At 37.1% G+C, this 12,855-nt stretch overlaps 1 long non-coding RNA gene across 1 annotated transcript in view; it reads left to right on the plus strand.

Moving 5' to 3' along the window:
* The first annotated feature begins 3,614 nt into the window (after positions 1-3,614).
* The window catches only part of LOC131410247 (uncharacterized), a 136,290-nt gene continuing 127,049 nt past the window's right edge, over positions 3,615-12,855 (plus strand). The window contains exon 1 of the long non-coding RNA XR_009221198.1: positions 3,615-3,702. This is a non-coding gene — a long non-coding RNA (uncharacterized LOC131410247). The remainder of the gene's footprint in view (positions 3,703-12,855) is intronic.

Consider the following 12,855-nt stretch of genomic DNA (forward strand, 5'->3'; position numbering starts at 1 on the left):
TTCCTCATATTTGAATGGTGTTAGAGCTAGAGCTGAGTATCTCTTTCACGGTGGAACCAGCTGCTGTCATTCGAAGGATAATAAAACCTATTGCCTCTGGAGCCAAATGTTTGCCTTCCTCCTTCTCTTCCCAGTGAGAGTTGGTTTACTTATGAAGATAAAGTCTTTCTCTCTTCTCCAGAGAGTGGCAGCTGAGAGGACAACATGTAGCCTATATAAACTCCCAGATTCATAATTTTAGGGTTCCTATTCTGTGGTGGGGCGGGGGAAAAACAAACCTGTAGTGTGCATAGGCTATATCTGGTTCTCTCTGCATTGCCCTGAAGGGGGGAAATGGGGCATGAGGAACCAGTGCGCTTATTGCTGTAAGTAGTGATAGTCTGTCTCTGATCCGGAGACCTTGCGTTTGCTTTCAGGGTAGTGTAAATAAACATATATACTAAAAATGTATCAGAAGGCTCAGAGAGGTGAAGTGACCCACTTGAGACTCAATTTATAAATGCTGCAAAATGGGAAAGCTCTCTCTTTTGCCTGTCCTGTTCTAGGTTTATTGTGTTGCCATTTTGCTTGGGCTTTATCTGTAGCCTACTTTGTCTACCTGACAAAGTAGGTAAAGAGTTAAGCAAATATTCAGACTATTTGAATCATGCAGTCAGCAAGTCTGGTTAATTTAGAAAGATAGCATTATTTTATTTTTTAACCAATTAATGGGTTTTAAATTCTCCTATTGAATGTAAGGTTCAGGCCAACCTAGGTTTTTCCTCTCATTTCTGCCACTCTCTGGCTCATAAGCCTCAGTTCGTTTATAGGTAAAATGGGGTAATAATATTTACCTTATATGAGTATTGTAAGAATTAAATGAGACAATAAATGGAAAACACTTAGTATAGTGTCTGGTACATTGTAAACTGTCATAATTCTAGTTTACTTCCTAATGTTTCAGATAAAGTAACTGAGGTCCCAAAATGGTTGTCCGGGTGTCATATATATGGTAAGAGGGAGAGGAGAGAATAGAACCTAATCTTGGGCTCATGGTGCATTGTCATTTTTGTGTAATAGTCTTTTTCTCAACATATTACATGAGCGTAACTAGCCAAGCCCTTCTTTGGGTTTGCAGGAGAGGTAAAAGTTTTCCTTGACCTTCTTAGGGTCCCTGGCTGGGTCTGAAAATGAAACTGATGAAGACACATTAACAAAAGGAAGGGATACAAATATACGTAATGTAAGTTTTACATGACACGGGAACCTTCAAAAGGAAATTAAGGCCTGAAAAGCAATTAAACCTGAGTATTTTTATGCTAGGTTTGATGAAGAGTGGATAGTTGTGGAGAAATATGATAGGAAAAAGAGTATGGGGTAAGTGCAGTAGACTGGGGGAAACTGAGCAGAGCCTGTTCATTTAGCTTCTTCTCGGTGTGTCTGTCTGTCTTAGAGAGAAGAATGCTCTTTTCCTCTGGGTATAGGAAAGTCATCTCTCACTTGAGGGTCTTTTGACCTGCTTCAGGGGAGAAGGATGGAGGGGCTAAGAGTGACCTTTCTGCTTCTGCTGTTTTTCCAAATTCCTTCAGCTTAGATTTATACCATTACTTAAATTAATAAACTAAATTAAATTAACTATACCAAGGTACCATATTTTGGGGTAGCATGTTCTGAACCTGATCAAGTTCTAATATATTAGAGTAATGGAGAGGGATGTTTAGAAGAAGTATGGTCCAAGAGTATACGTATAAATGAAGTATTCAAATGCGGAAGAGAATAATGGTTTTTGGCATCTCAGGATTAGAGAGGTACAAACAGAAGTGGAAGCAAAAGTGGAAATAAAGACATTTTTGATTGATAAACTAAGATTTCCTTTTGCCTAAAATTGACATTTGACTATTGGCCTTGTAGGCTTCATTTTAATTATCTGAAAGAATAGGCTGTCATTTAAGGAGGTACATCCATATTTTTTGAACCCTAAAAATTGGAGGAAAATTAACTTCTCATATGGTTGATTTTCTCATGGCTTAAGATATTAGAGTAGGAACTTTTTATCCAATCCTGTCTTAATGCATCTTTCGTTGACTAATCAAGAGCATCAGATAAAATGTAGAATCATTAAAAATGATATGCAAATATCTTAAATTATTTCAATTTACAACATATGGTATATTATGGTCACTCATATTTGAATAAAAATACAAGGACTATTCTTTACTTTTGATTTTACTTTTTCTGCAAAAAACCATGCTCTTATAGCAGACATTAATAATTTTGAATTGAGTTTTACTCTCTTTGTGGTGCAATGGGAACTTAGAAACACTTGTGATCCAATCCAAAGGTAGACATTTCTGTAGTTTTATAATTATTAGTCTCTTTTAATGGCTTCACCCACACCTAATTTGCTAGCATTTTTTTTATAGCTCACCTATATTTTTGAGAATTTTCCAAAGCATTCATAGTAGTTATCACAAAGCAAAATATTTCTATTTTATGTTCATATTCATCAGTTTATATTTTATTAAATAATTAAAACTTCCATGAATAGGTCTGAAAACAAGGATAACTGACTTGTAGTAAATACAAATCTCAAGTGGAAAGGACAACCTGTGTGCTGGTATACTAGAGAGGCAGGAGAGAAAGATGATTATGATTAATTACTTATTTTATTCTCTTATAGTTCCTTGAGATTTAATGAAAGGTCATGAATTTTTTAGTACAAATTCTCACATAAATGTTTTTCAATGCCAAATTCTAAATATGATAAATTATAAAAGAGTTCTCATGGTTAATATTTTAGGCTGACAGCCTTATAAGCACATGGGTTCCAAACCTCTGCAATCAACCTCCTGAGCTCTTTTAAAAGATAATATTGTTGAACTTTGGCATTGAAAAATTTTTTGCTGTGTGTTGGTCCTGAAACATGTATGATTTTCATTATGTCCTATGGTTATTTAAGGAATAATCAAAATTAATCAGTGCCATACAATGACAAATTGATTGCTTTGTACCACCAAATTCACATATTAAAACGTTTTCCCTGAAAGTGATTTGAATCCTCCTTAAAATAGGTTACTCTCAGGTTTATTTTTAAAGAAAATTTCTTTAGTTTTAAATCATGTAACTATAGAGATAATATCCATTTCATAAAAGCATTGAGATGATTAATCAATGATTTCTAAATGTGTCACAGGTAGAAATTGCAGACATCGGTGATGAAAATTATAAATTATAATTGTTCTCACCCTTCACCCTTGGGAGAAAAATTTGAAATACCAGATGAGTTAGGTTTGATGGCTGATTAATGAAAATGGAAAATAAATTTTCCAAAGGCATCCATGAGCTCATTCTAAATTGGTTAAAGAAAAATAATTATAGGTTTATTCATTTATCAGAAAAATTTTATAGAATGATAGGGTTGATATCGGCCTAGGATGAGGTTGACATGAGGGAAGCCATATTGTAACTCAGAATGACCTTTGAGTAACTCACTCACAGTGTATATGTTTTACCTTGCACATAGCCTAGGAGATAAATATCTACCTTCCCGAAAATAATCCTGATTGATGCATGTACCTCCCTGTAGTGATAGATGATATCTTTGTTCTTTTGAGTTTCTTAGGAATATGATGACCTCCTCAGAGAATAACATTTATGCTGGCATCCATTGTCCGTGATAACTGAAAGACTTGGTGTGGTGCCTCCAGTCGCCGATACCAGATGGTAACATTCCTGAGCCCTTCCTTTATAGCCCACAATTCCCTATATAACTACTTAAACTTTGTGCTTGGGGAAGATAGTCTTTGGGACATGAGTCCACCATCTTCTGATTTTGCTGGCTAATCAAATAAATCCCTTTTTTGACCACCAACTCACCTTGCAATTGATTGGCTTCAGGCTTGCAGCGAGCAGAACAAGCACTTGCTTGGTTACAATGTGATTTGCAGCCAAAGGAGTGAGATGCAAGGAGAAACTCTTAGTGTAAGATTTTCACTATTTCGTTGTGTAACCTAGGAAGTCTAGAGGAAGAAAGGATGTTTTAACTAAGTTTGGCATTATCTAGAAAATAGTAAAAATAGAAGTTCAAAATGGTCGATTGACCCCCATTGTAATAATAAGGAAGGCAAATAGGCCACTGAAAGGAAGTTGGTAGGGGTAAAATCCTTAAAGAAGAGAAGTCCAATCTGATTGGATGCAAAATAGATATTACTGGGGTAGTGTTCAAGAAGGAGGTCCTAATTATTATTAAGAAGGTAAAATTGTTGGAGGGATGGGAGTTTTAAATCTGTTATCAGGATTATTGAATATCTGAGAACTATCTACATTACTGTATTTACATTTCTTAAAACAGATTTGTGGAAAGATTTTCAAACTGCCTTCAGGCAATATGGATTCTTTGTGTTGTGTGTACTGTTGGCATTTAAAACAAGTCTAAGTCAATCCTGTAAGAGTTGTGTTAATAAGTTGTGAGGTTGAGTGATATGTAACAACACAACTGTGGATGAAGGGACATTAATATATTCATGATGTTTGCATATATGGTGTTTTGAATGCATTTGTTACTGAGCAAAGGCTTGCCACCTGATCCACACAGAAGCCAATACCGTGGTCCAACGGTCTCTGAGAGAAGAAGCAGTTTATTATGCAATCAGTTGGTAAGAAGATGGAAGGAAAGGCTCTCAACTCTGTCTTCCCAATCCTGGGTATAGGGTAAGATTTAAGGGATCAGGGAGGGCAGGCTGGTATGCAGAAGTGCTGGCAGAATGAGTTTTGATTGGCAGATCAGAATTTTCTCTTCTGCACATGCTCCTGGCTGGCTCACCACCCCTGAAAAACAGTTTTAACATCCTGTTGTTAAGGTGAGGTCAGTTATGGGAGTTTACCAGGAAAAACACAGTAAACAAGGGTAAAGTTGTTATACAGATTTAAGTCATTGCCTTCTCTATTGATAAGAGTTTTTAGAGATTTAGTCATCCTCCCCTTCCTGGCACAGAGAGGGAGGCACCCTTACAAATGGCGATTTCTCTTATGAATGTAAATTTCTCTTACAAATGGGTGTCTTCTACTAGGTTTTCAGAGCTTTTCCTGTGTCTGCTGTTTTTTCAATAATCGCCAGCTCAAAATGGCCCTAATGCCAAAGAGGCATATTTTGGGATGGCAAATTCTGTTCCTGGTCCTGTGGTTACACATTTATCTCCTCTTGTTTCTAAGATTTTTGGATGCCTAGACTTAATTATTTCTCATCATGATAAGCACACTGTTCTGTGCAAAGTAGGCAGTCAATAAATAAATATGGTGTTTTTTAAGGTCCCGGAAATTGCAAATTTTTGGATCTTCAGAAAATATTTATTGTGGTAACCACATTCAGTTCTTTTGTTGTTGTTATAGGTAAACAAATAGGAAAGGAAAATTAGTAAAGATAATTCAATTTGGAAAATTTGGAAGAACTTGGTTATTCAATTATAACATTCTCTTCCATCAAATACTTTTTATACAATTTCTCCAGTTTAAAAATTTGAATTTTGTGAATTTGTGAGACCTAGGTACAGAAAAGGTTTGAGGAATTATTTTCCTTAATACTGTGTTGTTGGCAGTTCTGTTGATCTTAACCAAAATGACAGTGAGACTGCAGTTGAGGAGAAAGATGTAGCACAGTTGAAGGATGCATCCTGGAGGTGGAGGAGGTAGGCTAGGAGGAGGAATAGCACAAAAGCACTAGAAGCTAAAGAGATGACAGATATTGGTGCTGCAGTCGCAAATGTAAAAATGGTGGAAGCAGTAGTGACAGAGACAGCAGTGGCTGAAGAGTTTGTGATTTACAGGCAGAGTCTAAAGAGTGTTGGCAATGTGTCGCAGAAATGGTAGGAGAAGAGGTGAAGAGGGTGGAGATATGGTGATTTAGGGAGGAAAAGTGGCATAGAGGATAGAGAAGGAAGACTGTTTTGGAATAGTGTTGTCTCAGATACATGTTGCTTGTACCCTAGGCTGTGTCCTAAAGGCTCCAGTATTGTTTTTATCATTGGAAATGACTCTTGATGGCAGAGTGTGATTGGGATGCATAAACTAAACAAGTTTTAATGCATGACCTCTCCAATTGCTTCTATTGGCTTCCTTACGTAGGAACAAAGACTATTACACAATTCTAACTGTTTACATTGTTTATAGCCATTCTTTTCTCCACACCTCCTCTCCACCCCCTGTTACTCAAGTTGTCCATCTCTCTGACAAGAAGAATTGAAAAACACTTCTACTTCATATCTGAAACTGCAAGAGATCGGGCAAAAGCTGAATTCTGCTTGAATGCTGAGTTTTTACTTCTTTGTTGACAGTCTGATGCATAGTCAGCTACACGTTAGGAGATAAAGGCTTTTCTCTCATTTCCAATTAAATGATTGGAGGAAGGAGGCATTAGTGAATACAGATCACCCATTCAACTACCTTTTGTGAGCACCTAGATAAGCCAGGGCCAATGAGTGTAAGAATTCTCTAAATCTAATTTGTTGTTTTTTGCTATCACTTGATTTCTTTCTAATAGTTCATAACAAATCCCCATAAAATAAGAAAAGGCTTGCACAGAAAGAGCAGGTAACTGAGAAGACTTTCTATAGGGTCTTGTTCTATAACTGTTCTGGAGGAACACTTCCCTCTCCCTCTGCTTGGAAAATACTCAGACCCAGTGCCCTGGACCAGTGGTCTATTGGCATCCCAGGAGTAGTAGTCTTTTATTAAAAGATAGAGAAAGATGCAAAATTTGCTATTCTGAGACACTTTATAACTAACCTATCACCATTCAAGATGCACTCGTGAAGTTATCAATGACTTCAATTTATTTTTTATTTCTCTAAAAAAACGTTTTGTCAAATATGAAATGAGAGAAATAGATCTGGTTATAAAGATTACTCACAATTTCCTTGCCAATGTGAATAGTACAAGAGCTTCTGGAAAAACAATGTTAATCTATTAGGGAGGCTAAAACACCTCTGCCATATCGTATATCCAAGCTGCATCAAGAAAATAATGCATTAATGCAGTTTTTAAGGAATGTTTCAGAACCAAAGGTCCAAAGAAATTCACACAATAATTACTCCTGCTAGTTCATCTTCTTTGTTAATTTCCCTCCAAGGTCTTATAGAATGCTTTTGTTTTCTTTCCTGTTTTCTTTCACCAACAGAGAATTTTTATTTAGGGAATCCTGCTTTTTATCATGATTATGAGGCTTTTATGTTTAGAAGACTTTTGTAATGGTCTCTGAAGTCAGGTATTCCCCTGGTGTAACTTAATTATAGACTTTAAGATTTCATATTGCTTAATGTCCGTCTTCACCAGTAGACTGTGAACTTGATTTGTTTCCACACCAAGGGCAGTGCCTGGCAATGGTTACGAATCCTTTGGTAAATGGATGGTAGTGTTATTTGCCAAAGTTCTAGAAACATTCATGGGATATGAACAATTTTAAACTCTTTCAATTGAGCAATCCATGTGTAACAATATGATTTTTTCCCTTACAGCTACAATTTCGTTGGCTTAATGATAAGTGTTTATTGATGATGTTGTCAATGACACAGTCATCAGGATAAAGAATGAAGAAGCACAGACCGCCTTGCAAGAGAAGGATGGATAATAAGCTTCTATTTCCTATTGAATTACATATTGTACAAACACAGAAGAAATACTTATATGAATAGGAAAACAATTTCTCTTGTTTAGACAGGTTAAAATAAGATTTTCCTCAAGTTGAAGACATAGTCATTGCTTCAGGTAGGATGCATAATGCCCTTATTTTACAGTCTTAAGGGAATAATGGTTTTTTTTTTTTTTTTGGTCATGCTTTCTTTTTATTTCGTTTGCATTTTCCGGAGTGATTCTTCATTTCAGGAGTTGAAATTGATTCATTTGAGTAGCCTACCAAATCCTCCACTGTGCTTATATTGTTCTGACATGTATTTCTTTTCTTTCTTTCCTTTTTTTTTTAATCAGCACTGGAAGAAAGCTTTATCACCAATCCATGCTGGTTATTAATAGGCTGCTGGGCTAACTTGGCATTTCATATGTTTATTTTTATATGAAAGAAGGATAACATTTTGTTGTTATGGCTCTGCTTATGTAATTGCTGTGCTTAAAGTAAGAATCTTTTGTTTACAGGTTTCAAATTGTGTGAGTTTATCCATTAAACAGGTTTGGAACAGATAATGGGTATTGAACTGTGATTTGTGCATCCTTCATACCCTGTTGATTTTGAGATAAATCAAGATTTCATTTCCTCATTTTATGAGCAAGATAAAAACCTGATTTAAAGAAATAAGCAAAAAACCAAAATAAAACAAAAACAATTTACCCACGGCATTCTTTCTGTTATACCAGTGAGCTGTTTTCATCCTAATATTGTAGCTTTCCAAACAGTTCTTATATAAGATATTAGAGCAACTAGCCTACAAAAGCATGCTGGGAATTTCATGTTATTATGGTGTCAAACAATTCAAAGCCCCTGATGCCAAAATCCATGCTTAGCTTTTTTATTCCTACTGCCAACAGATAGTGTGGTGCACAGTGCATGCTCAAGAAATGTTTGGTGAAAAAAAACACAGCCTGGAATAAACAGTTCTATAGGGAAATGCACTATAGTTTGCAGTCTTGAAAATTCTTTTCGTTTGTACTTATATATATATATGTGAAGTTTCTTTAGAAATAAGAAAATAATAGTTAATGTTTTTGAACAGCTATTATATGCTAAACAGTGTGCTAAGTGTCGTGTATAATTTCCTTAATCTTTCAATTTTGTATGAGGTCAATTTTATCCCATCTGTAAGATGAGGAAAATGAGGGAGGAAAGTATACCTGGAGTCCTTTAAGAGCAGAGGGTGTCTTCATTTGAGATGGTGTAAGTGTGGCTCTGTTTGAAGTTAGGTGAGAGAGAAGATACATTTTTATGCTTTCTGACTTACCAACTTGTTTTTCAAATAATATAAAATGAAATTAAAATGCATATTTTAGCAATTAAGCAAAGGTGTGATAATGTATATGTTTTTTTCTCTTAATAGAAATGGTTTAGGTTTATCACTTTAAAACACCAGTGAAAATAAAAATGTAAGATGTGACAGACCAAAGGCCAAAACAACCACTATATTATCTATTAATGCAATTTCAAGGCAACTGGCACCATGGTGTCTGTTTTCCCAGATAGCAATATTACTATTTAATTCGTTATTATAAATTTAAGAGTCAACATTAATAGTTTATGCCATTTGATTAAATGGAAATCACCCAAATATTCAGGGATTGTCACCCATTCTTTGTTTACAGATGCATGAAATTTGAACATTTTCTTTTTAATATAAGAACGAACAGTGGCTTTTCTTAGAAATATATCACTGACTCAGAATGTTTCTGCATAGCTGTCAGGGAGGGATAGGTTAAAAAGAGGCAGCAGAAAAAAAATACCTTCCTATCAATTATTGGTGTCACTAATTACCTGTTTATCATGCAGAAGTGAGGATAATAAGGGTGGGAGAGGGAAGAGAATATTCCTGGTGGTTTTAAAATCCAAGCATCGCCATTTTCTTGACCACCATAAGAGTATATTTTTATATAATTCATGCATTACAGAAACAATAATGTAAAAAAGTAATCAGGTAGCAAAAAGACATTGATTATTGGCTATATTTGTGATAGGATCAACTTTTCTGAGTGTCACAATATCACTCTCCATCTATTCCATAGAAGTGTGTTTCTCCACGAGCAGGTCTTCGGTAGAAACGCAAGTTCCTGCTGCAGCACCGCAGAGGGCTTTCTGCTGGGTTCTGTTTTCTAGGGATTCCGTTTCCAGCCAGCGTTAGACATATCTAGTCTTCATATTCATCAGTTGAGAAACGAGTTTGGCAACTTAGTGATAGAAACCCAGGATCAATTAACAAGCAATACAAAAATAAATCTAAAACAACAAAAATTGGGCCGGCCCCGTGGCTTAGCGGTTGGGTGCGCGTGCTCCGCTGCTGGCGGCCCAGGTTCGGGTCCCGGGCGTGCACCGACGCAGCACTGCTTCTCCGGTCATGCTGGGGCCGCGTCCCACACACAGCAACTAGGAGGATGTACAACTATGACATACAAGTATCTACTGGGGCTTTGGGGGAAAAAATAAATAAAAAAAAAAAAAAAATTAAAACAACAAAAATATCCCAGATATTAGGGAAATTCAACATTTAATGCTTGTATAATTGTACTTCTATGCTGTGTTGTGTATGTAAAGGAAGCATGAAGGAAGAAAGAATGCCTCCCAGCAGAAAGCCTTATTTTTAGTGAGATTTGTACTTATTATCATTTTATTGACTGTGTTGGTGACCTCTTTTCTGTTGTAAACAATGTTTCTTCCCATTTTAAGAAAGAAGCAGGAAAGAAGGAAAGTGGAGAGGCAGAGGTAAGGAGGAAGATAAGCATGTAGCTCAATCACCACACTTCCCTCTGCAGCTACTTTCCTTGGCAATCTTTCTGTCTATCTGTAAGGATTGGCTTCATTTTTTATTACTAATTCCCTTTCTAACACCCTTCATTTTGGTTTCTAGCACCTCCTGTGGCTGTTTAATTGCCAAAGGATACCAGAATAAGTTTATGAAGTGGCATTTTAATACTATAGGCTAGGTAGGAAACAGGCATAGGGAAGTTAAACATCTTGCTCAAGATCACTCAGCCTGTACATAGTAGGCTGAGATTGGAACTGAGGTTTTCAACATTAAAACATGTGTTTCAAAATAGTCTCATTTTTGTTTCTTCTCTTGTCTTCGCTCATCAGTGTGGCATGAAAGCCTTCTATGCTCTCTCCTAAACCTTATTTTTATCTTTCTCTCTCAGAGATGCTTTACAAAGACCCCTTGCATAGGCACATTAGTAGTTGGATAACAATTTTGAAAGCTACCACTTACTGGATGGAGTGCCCACTACGCCCTAAGTGCTTCATGTACATTTAATCTTTACAAGAATGAGACAGATCAGGGCCAGGCTGAGACCCGTGGGTGTTTCAGGCGGGCTAATTTGCTCCCCTTCAAACAATATTCTTCAAATATTTGTTCAGCATGTAATTAGATGAGACAACGGCCCCCAAATGAGGAATAGGCACAGAAGCGATATCCCCCTAAGGTGACCATGGCAGCACAGTCCACTTCAGAAATAAAAGCTCTTCCATTTCTTTCTCGAAACAGCTGAGGGGATGTCAGTTTTGTGTTGAATGGCCTATGGCGAGGACGGGGTAGGGAGCTGCTGAGTGCACACTACGCCATTTCCCACTCCACATGGCTAATTCAAGTGTTTCTTCTAACCACAAACAATAATCTCTCTTCAAGTAGTTTCTAGAAATGCAACTGTCTTTCTCATTATATTTAGGGGACGTTCTCTGACGCTACTGATTGGTGCTCTGGGTATCTGACCCAGATGAACTGACTTTAAACTCGCACTATTTCCATTTAATGGAAGCATACCAGCATTCAAACCTTGGTGGGAGTTCCAATTCCGTGCTCTTTTCAAGTGATAGACCATCTTTCCTCTGAACTTAAACTTTCCCACCCTCTGTCCTGCTTCAGAGTTCTTACCCTCGCCATTTGACCTGCCTGGAATGCCTTTTTACTTATTATTTGGCCACTGACACTCTTGCCTTCTTGATTGTCCTTCCAACTTTGGCTTCTGTGATATAATTCTAAACTAGTTTTATTTGTCTTTCTAATACTACTCCTTTTTGGTCTTACAATTCCTGGCGCATATTTTAAGTGTTCCATCTTCATCCGTCTACTTTTAGGATGGAAGTTATTTTAGGAATTAAATGGTAATCAATAGCACTCTTTCCACCTTTTCTCTCCAATATGTTCTCACTGCTTCTGTCTTCCCTCCCTGCAATGGTCTCTTAGATTTTTATTTATATCACTAAACTTTCTTCAAATAAGCAGTTGTGCATTTCCAGCTGCTAGTGGACATTTCCACTTAAACACCCTGCCAAGACATCATTGATCTTTTATCAAATTGGCCCTTGCCCTCTCCCCAGCTTAAGCCGGATTCCTCTCCATCCATCTTACCACTCCCAGTATAAACCAAGTTTTAGCGACTGTTGCTTCCCATGGCTTAATTTCCATCATGGCAGCTTTACTTCCATTATCTCTGCTTCCATAAAGCTGATCTCTCACCTCTTAATGCCAAGACTCTTAGGAGACCTTCTAACTGATCTCTCTGCCTCCATCCCCTCCAGCACATTTTCTATGTTCCCATAAGATTAACTTTCTGAAAATCTAATTTGTATCCATCACCCCTGTGTTTATGAAACCTCGGTGTTTTCCTCTTGTGGTACTAAGATTACTCCTTCGTACCTCTAAGCGGACCCAAAGTTACTTCACCTTTTTTCTCATTTTGTTCTCTCAAGAACGTTTTGCTCCACTTTACCCATTGATCCCCAATAGACTTGCTCTTAGCATCTCCCACCTTCCTGGGATGCCTCTTTTCCTCTTTTTATCTACCTAATCGTAGTCATTTTCAAGACCAAAATCCCATAGCACTTCTTCCATGGATCCGTCTTAGACAACCCACCAGGAAAGGATCTCACTGTTTTCTGGATGACCCCAACTTGGCCAGATATTTATGTAGCTAGTGAATTCAACCACAGCTCAGTCATTTCTAGCTGCCTGTAGTCAATACCTATCACAGTGGCAGGCAGAATTGATCAGGGAGGTATCTCTATCTATCATTAAGACATCAAAATGACTCCATCATTCATGACCAGTCATGATCCAGTCACTTTGATAGTGAAGACAGACCAGTCACAACGTTGTCCTCTTTCAGCATTTGCATCCTGCTAGTCTTTAAGGAAGGGGGGCAAAAACAGTCAGATTGTAACCACCACTGTTC

This window comes from Diceros bicornis, chromosome 9 (genome assembly GCF_020826845.1).
Source record: "Diceros bicornis minor isolate mBicDic1 chromosome 9, mDicBic1.mat.cur, whole genome shotgun sequence".
Lineage (NCBI taxonomy): Eukaryota > Metazoa > Chordata > Mammalia > Perissodactyla > Rhinocerotidae > Diceros > Diceros bicornis.